The sequence below is a fragment of the Pristiophorus japonicus genome, chromosome 9, assembly GCF_044704955.1.
Source record: "Pristiophorus japonicus isolate sPriJap1 chromosome 9, sPriJap1.hap1, whole genome shotgun sequence".
NCBI lineage: Eukaryota > Metazoa > Chordata > Chondrichthyes > Pristiophoridae > Pristiophorus > Pristiophorus japonicus.
The window spans coordinates 221,513,305-221,537,447 of NC_091985.1; the positions used below are offsets into that span (position 1 = coordinate 221,513,305).

At 46.5% G+C, this 24,143-nt stretch overlaps 1 protein-coding gene across 1 annotated transcript in view; it reads left to right on the forward strand.

The window, feature by feature from the left end:
* The first annotated feature begins 175 nt into the window (after window positions 1-175).
* The window catches only part of LOC139274156 (zinc finger protein 420-like), a 74,758-nt gene continuing 50,790 nt past the window's right edge, over window positions 176-24,143 (forward strand). The window contains exons 1-2 of the mRNA XM_070891197.1: window positions 176-263; window positions 1,047-1,210. The gene's annotated coding sequence lies outside the window, so the exon portion shown is untranslated. The remainder of the gene's footprint in view (window positions 264-1,046; window positions 1,211-24,143) is intronic.

A 24,143-nucleotide genomic window follows, 5' to 3' on the forward strand; every position in this document is an offset into this window, starting at 1 on the left:
GCGGCTGGTAATCTGCATCATGCAACCAATAGACGGCAGGGAATTCGCTGAAGGTCATTAATTTATGCAGGAACGCACTCGGTGGCCGCAGTGCGCATGCTCGGTGCCGCCCTCCCCACCTCCAGTCCCCGGATGACGCGCAGTTTGCTGTAACCAGCGGTTGGACAATGTGGGGAACCGGGGGCCGCAGGGAACCAGACTGATGGTGGGCGGCTGAGGCAGGGGCAGAGCGCTCGGCGGCGGCGGCGGGCGGGAAGGTTGCGGTGAGTCTGAGGGAAAACACCGAACTGAACACACAGCCCTGCAGCTCAGGGTTTGGGGACATGCGGGAGATAGACTGAAACTTCCAGTGAGCTCAGACAGTGTGTAACCCGGGGGGCCCAGTGAGATCAGACAGTGTGTAACCCGGGGGCCCAGTGAGATCAGACAGTGTGTAACCCGGGGGCCCAGTGAGATCAGACAGTGTGTAACCCGGGGGCCCAGTGAGATCAGACAGTGTGTAACCCGGGGGCCCGGTGAGATCAGACAGCGTGTAACCCGGGGGCCCAGTGAGCTCAGACAGTGTGTAACCCGAGGGCACAGTGAGATCAGATAGTGTGTAACCCGGGGGCCCAGTGAGATCAGACAGCGTGTAACCCGGGGGCCCAGTGAGATCAGATAGTGTGTAACCCGGGAGCCCAGTGAGATCAGACAGTGTGTAACCCGGGGGCCGGTGAGCTCAGACAGCGTGTAACCCGGGGGCCCAGTGAGATCAGACAGTGTGTAACCCGGGGGCCGATGAGCTCAGACAGTGTGTAACCCGGGGCCCAGTGAGCTCAGTCAGCGTGTAACCCGGGGACCCAGTGAGATCAGACAGTGTGTAACCCGGGGAGAATTCTGGTGATTTTCTATAAGTCCAGATGGGCAGGACAGAGATCTGAGGAAAAGGATAAAATGAAACAGAAATATTGGACATATACTTTTCTGAAACGCTGGAAAAACACCTTACACTACATTCCACTTGACAACATTAATATTCTTCTAATTTTCTGCCCTGTCATAATTAGATCCCGGTGAATGGCGGAGTGATTGAGAAAGTTCCACAGCTGGAAGGAAACAGGGATTGTGGACTGAGGAACAACAGCAGGTGAACCAGCACAGGATTGTGAGGGCACCAGCCAGGGAGCCCTTTCCAATTGAAAGTGCTTCAATAGATCGACTGGGGAGAAAGGTAAGAGAAAGTGCCATTTACTCAGATACACACCGGTCCTGTAGACAGTACACACAGGTTACAAGGTAAGACAGGAAATGAGACTGGGAGAGACTGACCACCGAGCACAATTATCCAGCATGAGGCCATGCAATGGGATGTGAAGTGAGATCACTTTCTGTCTCTGAACACAGTCACAGTGAATCTTGTGTGTGTTTTAGAGTAAAGGGCTTTGATCTAAGAGGTGACTCCAGTTTGAGGCAGAGCCCAGCAGATGGACCGGTCTCTGTACATTAGGTGGGACTGAACTCACACCGACACCATCAGATCTCAATGTTCAAATATTTCCCATCTGGTGAGAAAGCCATTGGAAAGATTGAACTGGAAGCATCAGAGTCAATTCACTGATCACGATGCACAAACCAATCTGAAATACCAGCACGGCCTATTACTGACAGAATCAATTATACATTCGTGAACATTTAGAATTATAAGAAAATATATTGATAACTACTAATTTTGAAGCATTGATCACTAGAGATATGTAGTATTCTAATATACTGAAACACAGATATGGAGAGTTGCAATTTATTGATTGGCGTCGTACTTGACCCCGAGATGAGCTTCCGAACCCATATTCCCTCAATCACCAAGCATGCTTACTTCCAGCTCCATAACATCGCCGGTCTCTACCCCTTCCTCAGTTCATCTGCTCAAACCGTCATCCATGCCTCTGATCGGCCTCACACCTCGCACTCTCCATAAACTTAAGCTTAACTTAGGGGGCATAGTTTTAAGGTGGTTGGTGGAAGGCTTAGAGGGGATTTGAGGGGGGGTTTCTTTACGCAGGGGGTTGTGGGGATCTGGAACTCACTACCTGGAAGAGTGGTGGATGCAGAAACCCTCACCACTTTTAAGCGATGGTTGGATGGGATTACGGACCTAGAGCTGGTAATTGGGATTATACTGGATGACCTTTTGTTGGACTGCGCAGATATAATGGTAAGTACTGCAGGGAATCTAGTACGGCCAGGGTGATCTGGATTTGTTTCGATCGCCTGGAAGCGTCGGAGAGGAATTTTCCCAGATTTTTTCCCCTAAATTGCCTGGGTTTTTATCTGGTTTTTGCCTCTCCCAGGAGATCACATGGCTCCAGTTTGGGGTGGACAGTAGAATGTTTTGTTGCAAGGGGTGTCGCAGTTGTGTGGGGCGGACTGGTTGGGCTGGGTGCTCTTTATCTTTCCGCCAATGTTCATTGTTCATAGGTTTATACGTCACCTTCAGGGCTGCTGACTGAGAACCGTGCCGCTCTTTGTTTGCCGGCGCGGACACGATAGGCCGAAATGGTCTCTTTCTGCACTGTAAATTTCTATGTTTCTAAAACACTCCTAACCGCATCCTTACTCAAGAACACAATGAGTAGCAGCAGGATTAGGCCATACGGACCCTCTCGTCTGCTCCTCCATTCAGTAAGATCTCTATTGGATAGAGAGTTTTAAAGATTCACAATTCTCTGAGTGAAGAAATATCTCCTCATCTCAGTCTTAAATGGCCGATCTCTTATCCTAATACTAGAACCCCTAGTTCGAGACTATCCGGCCCTTGTCCATTCTTCTAAGATTTTTATATGTTTCAATGATATCACCTTCCATTCTTCTCAACTCCAGAGAATTTAGGCGTATTCTACTCAATCTGTCCTCAGCCCTCTCATCCCAACTTGTACCAATTTCCGTTCACCCATCACCTCTGAGCTCGCTGAACGACATTGGTTCCTGGTCCATCAATGCCTTGATTTCAAAATGCTCATCCTTGTTTTGAAATCCGTCCAGGACCTTGCTCCTCCCTATTGCTGTAACCTCCTCCAGCCCTACAACCCTCAGAGATCTTTGCATTCCAATTCTGACCACTTGAGCAGCCCCAATTTTCATTTCTCCAATATTGGTGGCCGTATCTTCAGCTGCCGCGACCATAAGCTCTGGAATTCCCTCATTAAACCTCTCCACCTTCAAAATGCTCCTTAATACCTACCCTTTTGAACAAGCTTTTAGTCCTGTGCTAATATTTCCTCACGTGACTGGGTGTCAAATTGTTTGATAACGGTCCTGTGAAACGCCTTGGAACATTTTACTACGTTTAAGGTGCGATATAAATGCAATTTGTTGCTGATAACTGAAGATATTTCGAATTGTAATATAACGAAACTACAGGCATGGGGAATTGCAATATATTGATAACTGCAGAGGAAGAGGATTGTTATGTATTGCTAATAGCGTGAATTCTTTTAACTTGTGGTGACTGTTGCACACCAGTTACCACACGGGCTTGGCAAAGCAAGGTCTTGGTCCAATGGCAAGGAGATCCAAGACGACTAGAGACCAGGCTCTGCTGCATGTTTCCTCTAGCACTGACTCTAGCTGTTTACACTGTACATTAATGATTTAGATGAGGGGATTAAATGTAGTATCTCCAAATTTGCGGATGACACTAAGTTGGGTGGCAGTGTGAGCTGCGAGGAGGATGCTGTGAGGCTGCAGAGCGACTTGGATAGGTTAGGTGAGTGGGCAAATGCATGGCAGATGAAGTATAATGTGGATAAATGTGAGGTTATCCACTTTGGTGGTAAAAACAGAGACAGACTATTATCTGAATGGTGACAGATTAGGAAAAGGGGAGGTGCAAAGAGACCTGGGTGTCATGGTAAATCAGTCATTGAAGGTTGGCATGCAGGTGCAGCAGGCGGTTAAGAAAGCAAATGGCATGTTGGCCTTCATAGCAAGGGGATTTGAGTACAGGGGCAGGGAGATGTTGCTACAGTTGTACAGGGCATTGGTGAGGCCACACCTGGAGTATTGTGTACAGTTTTGGTCTCCTAACCTGAGGAAGGACATTCTTGCTATTGAGGGAGTGCAGCGAAGGTTCACCAGACTGATTCCCGGGATGGCGGGACTGACCTATCAAGAAAGACTGGATCAACTGGGCTTGTATTCACTGGAGTTCAGAAGAATGAGAGGGGACCTCATAGAAACATTTAAAATTCTGACGGGGTTAGACAGGTTAGATGCAGGAAGAATGTTCCCAATGTTGGGGAAGTCCAGAACCAGAGGTCACAGTCTAAGGATAAGGGGTAAGCCATTTAGGACCGAGATGCGGAGGAACTTCTTCACCCAGAGAGTGGTGAACCTGTGGAATTCTCTACCACAGAAAGTTGTTGAGGCCAATTCACTAAATATATTCAAAAAGGAGTTAGATGAGGTCCTTACTACTAGGGGGATCAAGGGGTATGGCGAGAAAGCAGGAATGGGGTACTGAAGTTGAATGTTCAGCCATGAACTCATTGAATGGCGGTGCAGGCTAGAAGGGCCGAATGGCCTACTTCTGCACCTATTTTCTATGTTTCTATGACTCACTGGGGTACAGTTACCTCTGGCAATGACTCTCACTGGGGTAGCTTCTATGACCCTGACTCACTGTGCTTGATGGGACAGTGTAGAGGGAGCTTCGCTCTGTATCGAACCCATGCTCTGCCTGCCTTGTGAGCTTTGATGGATCGCTGCAGGGGAAGCTTTCCTCTGAATCTAACCTATACTCTACCTGCCCGAGTTGTATATGATGGGACAGTGTAGAGAGAGGTTTACTCTGTATCTCATCATCATCATTGGCAGTCCCTCAAAACGAAGATGACTTGCTTCCACGCCAAAATAGGATGAGTTCACAGGTGTTTCAATGAAGGACCTAATATTCCAGGTCCTGAACTACATCCTGAAGGGTGGAAGATGCCTGTGCGTGGATTTTTTTAACGTGTGGTGGCCGTTGCACGCCAGCCACCACATGGGAAACTCTGTATCTAATCTGTGCTGTGCCTGCCCTGGCATTGTTTGATCGGATAGTGTAGAGGGAGTTTTACTCTGTATTTAACCCGTGCTGTACCTGCCCTGGGAGTGTCTGATAGGACAGTGTAGATGGAGGTTTACTCTGTATTTAACCTGTGCTGTACCTGCCTTGGGAGTGTTGAGAGGGAGCTTTAACCAGGAGCTGCGGGTGGAAAGTTTTCAGTGCAGTGGCAGATCGTACTGCTGCTGAATTTTAATTGATAAGCTGCCCAGCGCGGTCGGACGGACACCGAAGTTTGCCCAGCGGCAGTGTAGAGGGAACTTTACTCTGTATCCAACCCATACTCCACCTAGTCTGTGGGAATTTAGTGTGAATTTGAAAGCAATTGCTACGGTAGATAGAGAGAAATTTATTCTGCTGCTTGGGGTGTCTAGGACGAGGGGACATAACCTTAAAATCAGAGCCAGGCCATTCAGGAGAGATGTTAGGAAACACTTCTTCACTCAATAGATGGTTGAAGTGTGGAACTTCCCACAATAAGCAATTGATGTTCGCCCATTGAATAATTTTGGGCCGGTTGTGATTTCTGTCCAATGACCCGTTGCTTGTTCCCTTGGATTGGATCTTTATTTATTCCCTTTGGTTTGTTTTCAGTTTCATTGCTGGACTCACCACTCAAAGCACTTTGTCTGATCTGCCCCTGGGAATGAGCAGACTCCTCCCTCATCTCCCACACTGCACCGTGTCTCCTCCTCTTTCCCCCTTGGTTGTGTTCCACACTCTGGGCCTTGGGCCTTCCCTGGGGATTTTCAGTATGAACAACGGGATGTGTGTTAAGACAGGATGTCCCAGCTCTCCACCTTTAAAGGGACATGGAGAGCACCAGCTGGGCTGAATGGCCCTGCTTTATGACATCACTGCAGTGTCTAGCAACCAACCTCCCTGAGCCCTGCTCATTATGGGCTGGCAGTGTCTAGCAACCAACCTCCCTGAGCCCTGCTCATTATGGGCTGGCAGTGTCTGATGGGACAGTGTAGAGGGAGAAAGACTTGGATTTATTTGGCGCCTTTCACGACCACCGGACCTCTCAAAGCGCTTTACAGCCAATGAAATACTTTTGGATTGTAGTCACTGTTGTAATAAGGGAGCTTTACTCTGCATCTAACCCGTGCTGTACTTGCCCTGGGAGTGTTTGATGGGATAGTGTAGAGGAAGCTTCGCTCTTTACCGAACCCGTGCTGTACCTGCCCTGGGAGTGTTTTTTGGACAGTGTAGTGGAAGTTTTACTCTGTGTCTCACCCGTGTTGTACCTGCTCTGCGAGTGTTTGATGGGATAATGTAGAGGGAGATTTACTGTGTATCAAACCTGTGCTAACCTAGCAAGTTGGGAAGAGGACGCAAATAATCTACAAAGGGATATAGAGAGGCTAAGTGAGTGGGAAAAACTTTGGCAGATGGCGTATAATGTGGAAAAAGTGAGGTTAACCACTTTGGTAGGAGAAATAAAAAGCAAATTATTATTTAAATGGGGAGAGAATACAAAATGCCGTGTACAGCGGGATCTGGGGTTCCTTGTACATGAAACACCAACATTTAGCATGCAGTTACTGCAATTAATTAGGAAGGCAAATGGAATGTGGGCCTTTATTGCAAGGGAGATGGAGTATAAAAGTAGGGAAGTCCTGCTCCAACTGTATTGGTAAGACCACACCTGGAGTACTGCGTACATTTTTGGTCTCCTTATTTCAGGAAGGATATACTTGCACTGGAGGCAGTTCAGAGAAGGTTCACGAGGTTGATTGCTGAGATGAAGGGGTTGTCATAATGAGAAAGGTTGAGCAGGTTGGGCCTGTACTCATTGGAGTTTAGAAAACGTAGAGGTGATCTTATTGAAACGTATAAGATTGTGAGGGGGCTTGACACGGTAGATACAGAGAGGATGTTTCCCCACGTGGGGAATCTAACACTGGGGGGCATAGTTTCAGAATAAGGGGTCGCTCATTTAAAAGGGAAATGAGGAGCAATTTCTTGTCTGAGGGACGTGAATCTTTGGAATTCGTTACCTCAGAGAGCTGTGGCGGCTGGGCCATTGAATGGAGGAGATAGACAGAAATTTGAAAGATAAGTGAGTCAAGGATTATGGGGAGTGGGCAGGGAAGTGGAGTTGAGGCCTGGATCTGATCAGCCATGATCTTATTGAATGGCGGAGCAGGCTCGAGGGGCCAAATGGCCTATTCCTGTTCCTATTTCTTATGTTCCATACCTGTCCTTGGAGTGTTTGATGGGACGGTGTAGAGGGAAGATGACTCTGTATCTAACCCATGCTGTACATGTCCCAGGTGTTTTTGACAGGACAGTGTACAGAGAGTTTTATGCTGTATCTAACTCTTGCTGTACCTGCCCTGGGATTATTTGATGGGACAATGTAGAGACAGCTTTATTCTCTGCAGAACCCGCACTGTACCTGCCTTGTGAGTGATTCATGGGCCATTGCAGAGGGAGCTTTGCTCTGTATCTAACCCTTGCTCTACCTGCTCTGTGAGCTTTTATGGGTCGGTTTAGGGGAAACTTTCCTCTGTATCAAACCTATACTCTACCTGCCCTAGTTGTATTTGATGGGACAGTGTAGAGGGAGGTTTACTCTGTTTCTAATCTGTCCTGTGCCTGCCCGGGCATTGTTTTATGGGACAGTGTAGAGGGAATTTTAAGCTGTATATAATCTGTGCTGTATCTGTCCTGGGAGTGTTTGTTGGGACAGTGTAGAATAAGGTTTACTCTGTATCTATCCCATGCTGTACCTGCCCTGGGGATATTTGATAGGACAGTGTAGAGGGAGCTTTACTCTCTGCCTAACCTGTGCTGTACCTGCCGTGTGAGTGTTTGATGGGACAGTGTAGAGGGAGCTTTTCTCTGTATCTAATCCATGCTGTACCTGCCCTGGGAGTGTAGAGGGAGTTTTACTCTATCTAATTTTGCTGTACCTGCCCTGCAAGTGTTTGATGGGGCAATATTGAGGGAGCTTTATTCTGTATCTGGCCCGTGCTATACCTGCCCTGGGAGTTTTGGATGGGACAGTGTAGAGGGAGCTTTACTCTGTATCTAACCCTGTGCTGTACCTGTCCTGAGAATGTTTGATGGGACAGTGTAGATAGAGGTTTACTCTGTATCTAACACAGGTTGCACCTGTTCTGCGAGTGTTTGATGGGATAATGTAGATTGAGATTTATTGTGTATCTAACCTGTGCTAACCTAGCAAGTTGTGAGGAGGATGCAAAGAATCTACAAAGGGATATAAAGAGGCTAAGTAAGTGGGCAAAAAATTGGCAGATGGAGTATAATGTGGGAAAATGTGAGGTTATCCACTTTGGTAGGAAAAATAAAAAAACAAATTATTATTTAAATGGGGAGCGATTACAAAATGCGGTGGTACAAAGGGATCTGGGGTCCTTGTATATTAAACACACAAAAAGTTAGCATGCAGTACAGCAAGTAATTAGGAACGCAAATGGAAATTTTGTTTTTTATTGCAAGGGGGATGGAGTATAAAAGTAAGAAAGTCCTTCTACAACTGGACAGGTCGTTGGTAAGACCACACCTGGAGAACTGCGTACAGTTTTGGTCTCCTTTATTTAAGGAGGGGTATACTTGCACTGGAAGCAGTTCAGAGAAGGTTCCCGAGGTTGATTACTGAGATGAAAGGGTTATATGAAGGAAGGTAAAGCAGGTTGGGCCTATATGCATTGGAGTTTAGAAGACTTCGAGGTGATCTTATTGAAATGTATAAGATTCTAAGGGGGCTTGACAGGGTAAATGCAGAGAGGAAGTTTCCCCTCTTGGGGGAATCTAGAACTAGGGGGCATAGTTTCCGAATAAGACGTCGCCCATTTAAAACTGAAATGAGGAGGAATTTCTTATCTGAGCATTGTGAATCTTTGGAATTCTCTACCTCAGAGAGCTGTGCAGGCTGGGTCATTGAATGTATTTAAGGTGGGGATAGACAGATTTTTGAATGATAAGCGAGTCAAGGTTTATGGGGAGTGGGAGGGGAAGTTGAGTTGAGGAGAGGATCAGATCAGGCATGATTTTATTGAATGGCGGAGCAGGCTCGAGGGGCCAAATGGCCTACTACTGCTCCTATTTCTTATGTTCTATACCTACCTTTTGAGTGTTTGAAGGGATACTGGAGAGGGAGATTTGCTCTGTATCTAATCCGTGCTGTACCTGCCCTGGCAGTGTTTCATGGGACAGTGTAGAGGCAGCATTACTGTGTATTAAGACCCAAGGTTGCAAGCCATATAGTCCAGGGGCCTTTTCCACCTTTCGTCTCATTATTTTACTGTGCACTTTTTGTTTAGTGATTACTTTAAGTTCCTCCCTCGCTATAGCCCCTTGATTATCTATTATTGGGATGTTTTTAGTGTCTGCTACCGTGGACTGATACAAAATAATTGTTCAAAGACTTTGCCATTTCCATGTTCCCCATTATTAATTCCCCAGTCTCATCCTCTAAGGGACCAACATTTACTTTAGTTACCCTATCCTTTTTACATATCTGGAGAAGCTCTTCCTATCTTTTTTATATTGCTTGCTAATAATCTCATAATCTATCTTCCCTCTCTATTATTTCTTTAGTCATCATTTGCTGTTTCTTTCAAATATTTGCCAATACTCTGGCCTCCCACTAATCTAGGCCACTTTGTATGCCATTGTTTTCAAATTGATACCATCCTTTACTTCCTCAGTTAGCCACGCATGGTTCTCCCTTCGCTTAAAATCTTTCCTTCTCACTAAAATATATTTTTGTTGAGAGTTATGAAATATCTCCTTTATTGTCTGTCACTGCTTCTCAACCATCTTGCACTTGAATCTATTTTCCCAGTCGACTTTCACGAACTTTTTTTAATACGTGCACGGGATGTGGGCATCACTGGCAAAGCCGGCATTTACATAGAAACATAGAAAATAGGTGCAGGAGTAGGCCATTCGGCCCTTCGAGCCTGCACCACCATTCAATAAGATCATGGCTGATCATTCACCTCAGTACCCCTTTCCTGCTTTCTCTCCATACCCCTTGATCCCTTTAGCCATAAGGGCCATATCTAACTCCCTTTTGAATATATCCAATGAACTAGTATCAACAACTCTCCGCGGTAGAGAATTCCACAGTTAACAACTCTGAGTGAAGAAGTTTCTCCTCATCTCAGTCCTAAATGGCTTACCCCTTATCCTTAGACTGTGTCCCTTGGTTCTGGACTTCCCCAACATCGGGAACATTCTTCGTGCATCTAACCTATCCAGTCCCGTCAGAATTTTATATGATTCTATGAGATCCCCTCTCATCCGTCTAAACTCCAATGAATACACGCCCAGTCGATCCAGTCTCTCCTCATATGTCAGTCCTGCCATCCCGGGAATCAGTCTGGTGAACCTTCGCTGCACTGCCTCATTAGCAAGAACATCCTTCCTCAGATTAGGAGACCAAAACTGAACACAATAGTCCAGGTGAAGCCTCACCAAGGCCCTGTACAACTGCAATAAGACCTCCCTGCTCCGATACTCAAGTCCCCTAGCTATGAAGGCCAACATACCATTTGCCATCTTCACCACCTGCTGTACCTGCAAGCCAACTTTCAATGACTGATGTACCATGACACCCAGGTCTCGTTTCCTAATCTGCCACCATTCAGATAATATTCTGCCTTCGTGTTTTTACTACCAAAGTGGATAACCTCACATTTATCCACATTATACTGCATCTGCCATGTATTTGCCCACTCACCTAACCTGTCCAAGTCACCCTGCAGCCTCTTGGTGTCCTCCTCACAGCTCACACTGCCACCTAGCTTAGTGTCATCTGCAAACTTGGCGATATTACACTCAATTCCTTCATCTAAATCATTAATGTATATTGTAAATAGCTGGGGTCCCAGCACTGAGCCCCGTGGCACTCCACTAGACATCGCCTGCCATTCTGAAAAGACCCGTTTATTGCGACTCTCTGCTTCCTGTCTGCCAACTAGTTCTCTATCCACGTCAGTACATTACCCCCAATACCATGTGCTTTAATTTTGCACACCAATCTCTAGTGTGAGACCTTGTCAGATGGCTTTTGAAAGTCCAAATACACCACATCCACTGGTTCTCCCTTGTCCACTCTACTAGTTACATCCTCAAAGAATTCTAGAAGATTTGTCAAGCTTGATTTCCCTTTCGTAAATCCATGCTGACTTGGACTGATCCTGTCACTGCTTTCCAAATGCGCTGCCATTTCATCTTTAATAATTGATTCCAACATTTTCCCCACTACTGATGTCAGGCTAACCGATCTATAATTACCTGTTTTCTCTCTCCCTCCTTTTTTAAAAAGTGGTGTTACATTAGCTACCCTCCAGTCCATAGGAACTGATCCAGAGTGGATAGACTGTTGGAAAATGATCACCAATGCATCCACTATTTCTAGGGCCACTTCCTTAAGTACTCTGGGATGCAGATTATCAGGCCCCGGGGATTTATCGGCCTTCAATCCCATCAATTTCCCTAACACAAGCTCCCGCCTAATGAGGATTTCCTTCAGTCCCTCCTTCTCACTAGACCCTCGGTTCCCTCGTATTTCTGGAAGGTTATTTGTGTCTTCCTTCGTGAAGACAGAACCAAAGTATTTGTTTAACTGGTCTGCCATTTCTTTGTTCCCCATTATAAATTCACCTGAATCTGACTGCAAGGGAGCTACGTTTGTCTTCACTAATCTTTTTCTCTTCACATATCTATCGAAGCTTTTGCAGTCAGTTTTTATGTTCTCAGCAAGCTTACTCTCACACTCTATTTCCCCCCTCCTAATTAAACCCTTTGTCCTCCTCTGCTGAATTCTAAATTTCTCCCAGTCCTCAGGTTTGCTGCTTTTTCTGGCCAATTTATATGCCTCTTCCTTGGATTTAACATTATCCTTAATTTCCTTTGTTAACCACAGTTGAGCCACCTTCCCCGTTTTATTTTTACTCCAGACAGGGATGTACAATTGTTGAAGTTCATCCATGTGATCTTTAAATGTTTGCCATTGCCTATCCCTTTGTCAACTCTTTAAGTATCATTCGCCAGTCTATTCTAACCATTTCACGTCTTCTACCATCGAAGTTACCTTTCCTTAAGTTCAGGACCCTAGTCTCTGAATTAATTGTGTCACTCTCCATCTTAATAAAGAATTCTACCATATTATGGTCACTCTTCCCCAAGAGGCCTCGCACAACAAAATTGCTAATTAGTCCTTTCTCATTACACATCACCCAGTCTAGGATGGCCAGCCCTCGAGTTGGCTCCTCGACATATTGGTCTAGAAAACCATCCCGAATACACACCAGGAAATCCTCCTCCACCGTATTGCTACCAGTTTGGTTAGCCCAATCAATATGTAGATTAAAGTCGCCCATGATAACTGCTGTACCTTTATTGCACGCATCCCTAATTTCTTGTTTGATGCTGTCCCCAACCTCACTACTACTGTTTGGTGGTCTGTACACAACCCCAACTAGCGTTTTCTGCCCTTTGGTACTCCGCAGCTCCACCCATGCAGATTCCACAACATCCAAGCTAATGTCCTTCCTTACTATTGCGTTAATTTCCTCTTTAACGAGCAACGCTACCCCAGCTCCTTTTCCTTTTCGTCTATCCTTCCTGAATGTTGAATACCCCTGAATGTTGAGTTCCCAGCCTTGCTCACCCTAGAGCCATGTCTCTGTGATGCCAATTATATCATATTCGTTAATTGCTGCCTGCGCAGTTAATTCGTCCACTTTATTATGACTGATCCTTGCATTGAGGCACAGAGCCGTCAGGCTTGTCTTTTTTACACACTTTACCCCTTTAGAATTTTGCTGTAATGTGGCCCTTTTTGATTTTTGCCGGGTTTCTCTGCCCTCCACTTTTAATTTTCTTCTTTCTATCTTTTGCTTCTGCCCCCATTCTACTTACCTCTGTCTCCCTGCATAGGTTCCCATCCCCCTGCTATATTAGTTTAACCCCTCCCCAACAGCACTTGCAAACACTCCCCCTAGGACACTGGTTCCGGTCCTGTCCAGATGCAGACCGTACTGGTCCCACCTCCCCCAGAACCGATTCCAATGTCCCAGGAATTTGAATTCCTCTCTTCTGCACCACTCCTCAAGCCATGTATTCATCTGAGCTATCCTGCGATTCCTACTCTGACTAGAACGTGGCACTGGTTTATTGCCCTTCAGAGGATGGTGGTGAGCCACCTTGAACCGCTGCTGTCTGTGTGGTGATGGTACTCCCACAGTTAAGGAGGGAGTTGCAGGAATTTGACCTAGCGACAATCAAGGAACGTCGATGTGCTTTCAAGTCAGGATGGTGTATGATTTGGAGGGGAATATGGAGGTGGTGGTGTTCCCACGTGCTTGCTGCCCTTGTCCTTCTAGGTGGTAGAGGTCGCGGGTTTCGAAGCCTTGGCGAGTTGCTGCAGTGCATCTTGTAGATGGTACACACTGCAGCCACGTTGCGCCGGTGGTGGAGGGAGTGGATGTTTAAGAACATAAGAAATAGGAACGGGAGTAGGCCATACGGCCCCTCGAGCCTGCTCCGCCATTTAATAAGATCATGGCTGATATGATCATGGACTCAGCTCCACTTCCCGCTCCCCATAATCCTTTACCCCCTTATGGTTTAAGAAACTGTCTATTTCTATCTTAAATTTATTCAATGTCCCAGCTTCCACAGCTCTCTGAGGCAGCAAATTCCATAGATTTACAATCCTCTGAGAAAATAAATTTCTCCTCATCTCTGTTTTAAATGGGTGGCCCCTTATTCTAACATCATGTCCTCTAGTTCTAGTTTCCCCCATCAGTGGAAACATCCTCTCTGCATCCATCCTGTCAAGCCCCCTCATAATCTTATACGTTTCGATAATATCACCTTTCATTCTTCTGAATTCCAATGAGTAGAGGCCCAACCTACTCAACCTTTTCTTATAAGTCAACCCCCTCATCCCCGGAATCAACCGAGTGAACCTTCTCTGCACTGCCTCCAAAGCAAGTATAGCCTTTCGTAAGTATGGAAACCAAAACTGCACACAGTATTCCAGGTGTGGCCTCACCAATACCTTATATAGCTGTAGCAAGACTTCGTTACTTTTATACTCCATCCCCTTTGCAATAAAGGCCAAGTTTCCATTGGCCTTCCTGATCACTTGCTGTACTTGCATACTATCCTTTTGTGTTTCATGCACAAATGCCCCCAGGTCCCGCTGTACTGCGGCACTTTGCAATCTTTCTCCATTTAAATAATAACTATCTCTTTGATTTTTTTCTGCCAAAGTGCATGATCTCACACTTTCTAACATTATACGCCATCTGCCAAATTTTTGCCCACTCACTTAACCTGTCTATATCCTTTGGCAGATTTTTGTGTCCTCCTCACGCATTGCTTTTCCTCCCATATTTGTATCATCAGCAAACTTGGCTACGTTACACTCAGCCCCTTCTTCCAAGTTGGTAATATAGATTGTAAATATTTGGAGTCCCAGCACTAATCCCTGTGGCAGCCCACTAGTTACTGGTTGCCAACCAGAGAATGAACCATTTATCTCGACTCTCTGTTCTCTGCCAATCCTCTATCCATGCTAATATATTATCCCCAACCGCGTGAACTTTTATCTTGTGCGGGAAGAGCCAGGCCCAGATAAAAGGGCCCGAGAGTCAGAGGAGCCAGCTGGTGTAGGGACAAAAAGTTAAAAAAAATTCAAAATCGAAGTGTGACGTCACAACCAAGCGGGTAAGTGATTGGCTGGTGGATTGGTGAGTATTTTTCTTTTTCTTTTCAGGAGGAAACCTTTGGCATTGTTGTAAGTATGATCTGCCAGTAAATATATGTGATCTTTATTATCTCAGGAGAGCCAGTTAATTGAGTCGGCTGTTTGCTGAGTAACGGCTGGGTGTGTTGTGCTAAGGTTTAGTTTAGTTCGACTTGATATTTCCGAGTGTAACTAGAGGGATGGCAAGGCAGCTCAGTCCTATGGATTGCACATCCTGTGGCATGTGGGAAGTCCCGGGTGCTTCGTGCAGCCGGGGCGACCATGTGTGCAGGACGTATCTCCGTGTTTTGGAGTTTGAGCGGCAGCTGGGGTCACTGCTCTCAGTCTCGCGGATGCACCGCAACGTGGATAGCACGTTTCTAGAGGCGGTCACCCCAGAGCTTAAGAGTGTGCAGGCAGAGAAGGAGTGGGTGACCTCCAGACAGAAGAGGAGGACTAGGGAGCTAGTGCAGGAATCTACTGAGTGCATCTTGCTCACCAACCGGTACTCTGTTCTGAATACCGGTGGAGGCGATGGTGACTCTGGGGAGTGCAGCCAGAGCCAAGTCCACGGCACCTTGGGTGGCTCAGCTGCACAGGGGGGAGGAAGAAGAATGGAAGAGCTATATTGGTAGGGGATTCAATAGTCAGGGGAGCAGACAGGCGTTTCTACGGCCGCAGACGTGACTCCAGGATGGTATGTTGCCTCCCTGGTGCCAGGGTCAAGGATGTCACTGAGCGGCTGCAGGGCATTCTGGGGGGAAGAGGGTGAACAGCCAGAGGTGATGGTCCACATCGGTACCGATGACATAGGTAGGAAGAGGGATGAGGTCCTGCATGCAGAGTTAAGTGAGCTAGGAGAGAGATTAAAAAGCAGGACCTCAAAGGTTGTAATCTCCGGATTACTCCCAGTGCCACGAGCTAGTGAGTACAGAAATAGGAGGATAGAGCAGATGAATACGTGGCAGGAGAGATGGTGCAGACGGGGGAGGGCTTTTGTATCCTGAGGCATTGGGACCGTTTCTGGGGGAGGTGGGACCTGTACAAGCCGGACAGGTTGCACCTCAACAGAGCCGGGACCAATATCCTCGCTCGTGCTGTTGGGGAGGGTTTAAACTAGCTTGGCAGGGGAATGGGAACCTGAAACTAGATTCAGTAGGGAGGGGAGTAAAGCTGGAATTAGAAAGCTAAAATAAAGAAAGTGAATTTGAAGGAGAGAGGAAACAAGTAGGAAAAAAGGGTAAAAAAAACTTTGTCTAAATGCACATAGTATTTGTAACAAAATCGATGAGTTGACGGCACAAATTGAGACAAATGGGTACGATCTGATAGCCATTACAGAGACGTGATTACAAGGTGACCAGGGCTGGGAATTAAATATTCAGGGGTACTTGACAATCCGGAAGGACAGACAGAAAGGGAAAGGAGGTGGGGTAGCTCTATTGAAAAAGGATGGAATCACTGCAATAGTGAGAGACGATATTGGCTCAAATGATGAAGGTGTTGAAACAGTTTGGGGTGGAGATAAGGAACAATAAGGGGAAAAAAGTCACTGGTGGGCGTAGTCTATAGGCCCCGAACAGTAGCAACTCTGTTGGTTGGAGCATAAATCAGGAAATAATGGGGGCTTGTAAAAATGGAACAGCAATAATCATGGGTGATTTTCACCTCCATATTGATTGGACAAATCAAATTGGTCAGGGTAGGCTTGAGGAGGAGTTCATAGAATGCGTAAGGGACGGGTTCCTTGAGCAGTATGCAACGGAACCAACTGGGGACAAGCTATCTTAGATCTAGTCCTGTGTAATGAGACAGGATTAATAAACAATGTCCTAGTAAAGGATCCCCTCGGAATGAGTGATCATAGCATGATTAAATTTCAAATTCAGATGGAGGGTGAGAAAGTTGGATCTCTAACCAGTGTACTAAGCTTAAATAAAGGAGACTATGAAGGTATGAGGGCAGAGTTGGGTAAATTAGACTGGGAAAATAGATTAAAGTGTAAGACGATTGATGAACAATGGTGTACATTTAAGGAGATATTTCACAACTCTCAAGAAAAATATATTCCAGTGAGGAGGAAAGGATGTAAGAGAAAAGATAGCCATCCGTGGCTACCTAAAGAAATAAAGGATGGTAGCCAATTAAAAACAAGGGCATACAAAGTGACAAAAACTAGTGGGAGGACAGAAGATTGGGAAGCTTTTAAAAGCCAGCAAAGAATGACTATAAAAATGATTAAGAAAGGGAGATAGACTATGAAAGTAAACTAGCACCAAATATAAAAACAGATAGCAAGAGTTTCTATAGGTACATAAAAATGAAAAGGGTGGCTAAAGTAAATGTTGGTCCCTTAGAGGACGAGACCGCGGAATTAGTAATGGGGAACATGGAGATGGCAGAAACTCTGAACAAATATTTTGTATCAGCCTTTCATCATCATCATAGGCGGTCCCTTGTATCGAGGATGACTTGCTTCCACGTCAAAAAGGGATGAGATCACAGGTGCTTCAATGAAGGACCTAATATTCCAGGTCCCAAACTACATCCTGAAGGGTGGAAGATACCTGTTAAAAATCCAGCCATCACACTGGCTAATCCACCAAAACGACTGGAGACCTGCTCTGCTGCACGGACCTAGTGCGAACAGGCCTGTGCTGCCCCTGGGCTCTCGCCTCTTCTGGCCCCAAACACACGCCTCCCCTGGGCCCCGAACACATCGCTGCATGATCATTCGCCGCTTCTGCACCCCAACTTCGCTGCTCCTGCTGTAGCTGCCCAAGCTCCAATCCCCGACCTGGACCTTGATGACATCCAATCCAGCTGCCCTCTTCGCTGCCGTCACCCTCCTTCAGCTCGCGCTGTACCTTGCAGTGGTATGCCGCCATGCCACTCCAGGCCACTGGTCGCCGCTCCTTTCATGGCCCCAAGAGACCATCAGCGGCAGGTCAGGGCCATAAAAGGAGCGGCAACCAGCAGCCTGAAGCAGCATGGCGGTACATACACCCGATAGAGGGCACTAACAATATTCCGACAGTGGATAGTCTAGGGGCTGTCGGGGGGGAGGAACTTAACACAATCACAATCACTAAGGAGGTGGTACTCAGTAAGATAATGGGACTAAAGGCAGATAAATCCCCTGGACCTGATGGCTTGCATCCTAGGGTCTTAGGAGAAGTAGTGGCAGGGATAGTGGATGCATTGGTTGTAATTTACCAAAATTCCCTGGATTCTGGGGAGGTATCAGCAGATTGGAAAACTGCAAATGTAACACCCCTATTTAAAAAAGGAGGCAGACTAAAAGCAGGAAACTATAAACCAGTTAGCCTAACATCTGTGGTTGGGAAAATGTTGGAATCCATTATTAAAGAAGCAGTAGCAGGACATTTGAAAAAGCAAAATTCATCAGGCAGAGTCAGCATGGATTTATGAAGGAGAAGTCCTGTTTGACAAATTTGCTGGAGTTCTTTGAAGATGTAACAAACAGGGTGGCTAAAGGGGAACCAGTGGATGTGGTGTATTTGGACTTCCAGAAGGCATTTGACAAGTTGCCACATAAAAGGTTACTACACAAGATAAAAGTTCATGGGGCTGGGGATAATATATTAGCATGGATAGAGGATTGGCTAAACAGAGAGTCGGGATAAATGGTTCATTCTCTGGTTGGTAACCAGTAACTAGTGGGCTGCCGCAGGGATCAGTGCTGGGACCCCAGCAATCTATATAAACGACTTGGAAGAAGGGACTGAGTGTAACGGAGCCAAGTTTGCTGATGATACAAAGATGGGAGGAAAAGCAATGTGTGAGGAGGACACAAAAAATCTGCAAAAGGACATAGACAAGCTAAGTGAGTGGGCAAAAATTTGGCAGATGGAGTATAATGTTGGAAAGTGTGAGTCGTGCACTTTGGCAGAAAAAAATCAGAGCAAGTTATTATTTAAATGGAGAAAGATTGCAAAGTGCCGCAGAACAGCGGGACCTGGGGGTACTTGTGCATGAAACACAAAAGGATAGTATGCAGATACAGCACGTGATCAGGAAGGCCAATGGTATCTTGGCCTTTATTGCAAAGGGGATGGAGTATAAAAGCAGGGCAGTCTTGCTACAGCTATATAAGGTATTGGTGAGGCCACGCCTGGAATACTGCGTGCAGTTTTGGTTTCCATATTTACAAAAGAATATACTTGCTTTGGAGGCAGTTCAGAGAAGGTTCACTAGGTTCTGGGGATGAGGGGGTTGACTTATAAGGAAAGGTTGAGTAGGTTGGGCCTCTACTCATTGGAATTCAGAAGAATGAGAGGTGATCTTATTGAAACATATAAGATTATGAGGGGGCTTGACAAGGTGGATGCAGGGAGGATGTTTCCACTGATGGGGGAGACTAGAACTAGAGGACATGATCTTAGAATAAGGGGCCGTCCATTTAAAACAGAGATGAGGAGAAATTTCTTCTCTGAAGGTTGTTAATCTGTTGAATTTGCTGCCTCAGAGAGCTGTGGAAGCTGGAACATTGAATACATTTAAGACCGAAATAAACAGATAAGGGGGCAAGGGGTTATGGGGAGCGGGCGGGGAAGTGGAGCTGAGTCCATGATCAGATCAGCCATGATCTTATCAAATGGCGGAGCAGGCTCAAGGGGCCGTATGGCCTACTCCTGCTCCTATTTCTTATGTTCTTATTTGGCACCTCGTCAAATGCCTTCTGGAAATCCAAATACACCACATCCACCGGTTCCCCTTTATCCACCCTGTTCATCTTCAAAGAACTCCAGCAAATTTGTCAAACAGGACTTCTCCTTCATAAATCCATGCTGATTCTGCCTGACCGAATGTTGCTTTTCCAAATGTCCTGCTACTGCTTCTTTAATACTGGAATCCAACATTTTCCCAATCACAGATGTTAGACTAACTGGTTTATAGTTTCCTGCTTTTTGTCTGCCTCCTTTTTTAAATAGGGGTGTTACATTTACAGTTTTCTAATCTGCTGGGACCTCCCCAGAATCCAAGGAATTTTGGTAAATTACAACCAATGTTGGTGGGGGTGGATGGGGTGCCAATCAAGCGGGCTGCTTTGTCCTGGATGGTGTCGAGCTTCTTGAGTGTTATTGGAGCTGCACTCATCCAGGCAAGTGGAGCGTATTCCATCACACTCTTGGCTTGTGCCTTGGTGGAAAGGCTTTGGGGAGTCGGGAGTGACACACTCGTCGCAGAATACCCAGCCTCTGACCTGCTCTTGTTGCTACAGTAGTTATGTGACTAGTCCAGTTAAGTTTCTGGTCAATGCTGAACCTCAGGATGTTGTTGGTAGGGGATTCAGCTATGCTAATGCCATTGAATGTTATGGGGCGGTGGTTAGACTCTCGCTTGTTGGAGATCGTCATTGCCTGGCACTTGTGTGGCGCGAATGTTACTTGCCACTTATCAACCCAAGCCTGAATGTTGTCCAGGTCTTGCTGTATGCGGGCAAGGACTGCTCCATTATCTGAGGAGTTGCGAATGGAACTGAATACTGTGCAGTCATCAGCGAACATCCCCACTTCTGCTTTCATACCTTTTGTAATCGTCTTTATTTAGAATCAGGACACTGGTTTGAGATCTGACTTTCTCACCCCCCAACTGAATTTGAAATTCGACCATGTTATAATCACTTTTTCTGAGAGGATCCTTTACTGTGAGATCATTTATTAATCCTGTGTCATTACAAAATACCAGTTCGAAGATAGCCTGCTCCCTGGTTGGTTCTGCAACGTACTGTTCAAGGAGACCATCCCGGATACATTCTTATAAACTCTTCCTCAAGTCTACCCTGGCCAATTTGATTTGACTAATCAATATGAAGATTAAAATCGCCTATGATTATTGCCAATCCTTTCTTACAAGCCTCCATTATTTCTTGATTTATACTCCATCCAACAGTGTAGCTACTGTTAGGGGGCCTATAGACTATGTCCACCAGTAACTTCTTCCCCTTATTATTTCTTATCTTCACCCAAACTGATTCTACATCTTGATCTTCTGAGCCAATATCATTTTTCACTACTGCACTGACCTCATCCTTTATTAACAGAGCTGCCCCACCTTTCCCTTTCTGTCTATCCTTTTGAATCATCAAATACCCCTGAATATTTAGTTCCCAGCCTTGGTCACCTTGCAACCACGTCTCTGTAATGGCTATCAGATCATACCAATTTGTATCAATTTGTGCCATCAACTCATCTATCTTGTTATGAATGCTGCGTGCATTCAGATAAAGAGCTTTTAATTTTGTCTTTTTACCATTTTTTGACCCCACGTTCTGATACACTCTTATTTTTATACATTCTGTCCCTTCCTGTTACACTCTGGTTATCATTTCCCCCACCGCTACCCTGCTCTATTGCCTTCTCCTTGCTCTTTGACTTTTTAAATTTCTGCTCACCTGAACCCCCCCACCCACTATTTAGTTTAAAGCCCTCTTTACAGCCCTAGTTATTTGCCAGGACACTAGCACAAGCCTGCTTCAAGTGAAGCCAGTGCCAACGGAACAGCTCCCTCTTGCCCCAGTACTGGTGCCAGTGTCCCATAAATCAAAATCCATTTCTCCCACGCCAGTCTTTGAGCCACGTGTTCATCTTTCTGATCTTATTTACCCTATGCACATTTGCTCGTGGCTCGGGTAGTGATCCAGAGATTATTGCCTTTGTGGTTCTGCTTTTTAATTTAGCCCCTAGCTGCTCAAAATCCCTCAGCAGAACCCCTTTCTTTGTTCTACCTATGTCATTGGTCCCTACGTGGACCACAACAACTGGATCTTCCTCCTCCCACTCTCCAGCCCAGAGGCGATGTCCTTAACCCTGGCATTGCGCAGGCATCACAGCCTTCGGGACTCACGCTCTCGGCTGCAGAGAACAGTATCTATCCCCCTAACTTTACTCTTTCCTATCACTACAACATTTCTTTTTACTCCCCCCACTTGAATGGCCTCCTGTACCACGGCGCTGTGGTCAGTTTGCTCATCCTCCCTGCAGTCCCTGCCCTCGTCCAAACAGGGAGCAAGAATCTCGTAACTATTGGACAATTGCTGAGGTTCCTCCATCACTACCTCCTGGATCCCCACAGCTGCCTCACTCGTAGTCTCACCCTCCTGTCCCTAACACGGACCAAATTTGAATTGATGAATCTAAGGGGTGTGACTGCCTCCTGGAACACAGGGTCCAGGTAACTCTCCCCCTCCCTGATGTGTCGCAGTGTCTGCAGCTCGGACTCCAGCTCATCAACGTGGAGCCGAAGTTCCTCGAGCAGCCAACACTTACTGCAGATGTGGTCGCCGTGGACCTCAATGGGGTCAACCAGCTCCCATATGCAGCAGCAGTAACACATCGCCTGCCCTGCCATCTCGAATGAATTTAGTTAAGTTTTCACTTTTTGAAAGTTAAGATTTTTAATCCCAGCTCTTAATTTAAACCAATGCCCAAGAAAAGAGAGAAAAACTGACCAACCAATCACTTGCCTGCTTTCCTGTGATGTCACACTTTGAATCTTTTTACTTCTTATCCTCCCAGGTCACGTGGTGCTGTTTCGGCTGTCTGCTCGGCTGACTCACGCCCTTTGTAGGCTTACCGCTGTTCCTGCTCTCGCGCCCTTTCCGAAGTCCCGCTGCTCGGCTGACTCACTCCTTTCGTGCCATTCATTTTCGTGTCCTTTCCGAAGGGATGGGCGCAAGTAGGTTTTTCCCCTCGTGTTGGTTCTCTCACCACCTGCTGCAGGCCCAGTCTGGCAGTTATGTCCTTCAGCACTCGGCCAGTTCAGTCAGTATTGGTGCTACCGAGCCAGTCTTGATGGACATTGAAGTCCCCCACCCAGAATACATTCTGTGCGCCTTGTTATTCTCAGTTCTTCTCCCAGGTGTCCAACATGGAGGAGTACTGATTCATCAGCTGAAGGAGGGCGGTAGGTGGTAATCAGCAGGAGGTTTCCTTGCCCATGTTTAACCTGAAGCCACGAGACTTAATGGGGTCCGGAGTCAATGTTGAGGACTCCCAGGGCCACACCCTCCCGACTGTATACTACTGTGCTGCCACTGGTGGGATGGTGATGGAGGAGTCTGGGACATTGGCTGAAAGGTATGATTCTGTGAGTATGACGATGTCCGGCTGTTGCTTGACTAGTCTGGGACATCTCTTCCAATTTTTGCACAAGTCCCCAGATGTTGGTGAGAAAGACTGGGCTGGGTGGGCCGTTGTCGGGTCCGTAGCCGGTGCGGAGGTCGATGCCAGGTGGTCTGAAAGTTTTATTCTTATGATTATTTTTCGCAGCGGTGGATCAATTGATGAATCAATATGATCTTATTGAATGGCGGAGCAGGCTCGAGGGGCCAAATGGCCTACTCCTGCTTCTAATTCTTATGTGTTTATTCCCTAGCCCAGATCCTGTCTCTATATTAAGAGCAATGGTCCCAGCACTGACCCTGGGGACACCACTGTTTACATCCCTCCAGTCTGAAGAACATCCATTAACCACTACTCTCTGTTTTCTGCCCTTTACCCAACTTCCTCTCCACGTGGCTCCACTCCCTTTAATACCATGAGCCTTAATTTGATCAACAAGCCTCCTGTCCGGCACCTTATCAAACACCTTTTGACAATCCATCGACACAACATCCACTGCATTTCTTTTCTCACTGCACTGTGTTATTTCCTGCAATAATCCCTGCTGTCTGTCCTGAATGACCAAATGTTGCGACGTTTACTTCTGTAGCCAGAATCCCTCGCGCAGGGGTAAAGTGCTCTATCAATGACACCAGGAGCCCAGACACGGGACCGGACTGTGCTCTGAGCAGGCGCAGTGCCAGTGGTGGAGGTGGTCTGAGGCGGAAGAGACGTTCCACGAGTCGGTAGGAGCTTCTGGGCTCAGTGGAGGAATTGGACCCCTCGGTGGGCTGGGCAGATTCAGAAACACCTGGTGTAGGCCTCAGGCCCCGTGTTTGACCCGCGGTGATAGACCCGACTACTCGGGGTAACTAGCCGAATTCTTGGACAGGATCACGGCGCCGACGTGGCCATCTTGGTACAGGAGCTGAGGGCAGGCGGAGCTTTAGGATCCCAGTGACCAGGAGAGAAAATAAAATAATTTCCTCATTTATTCTCAATATGCACACGAGGGATATAGAACTGAACCCAACCAGAGAAGCGGGAGTGAGAAAACTGCAGATGGAAGAAAGAAATGATGGATGTGGTGCGATGAGTTTGGATTTCAGCACAGGGTGGAGGGAGAATGTGTGGTATGGGAAGTTACAGCTTTGGGAGAAAAAGAGAGGAAAGAATGTTCCTTAGAAACTAGGATTGT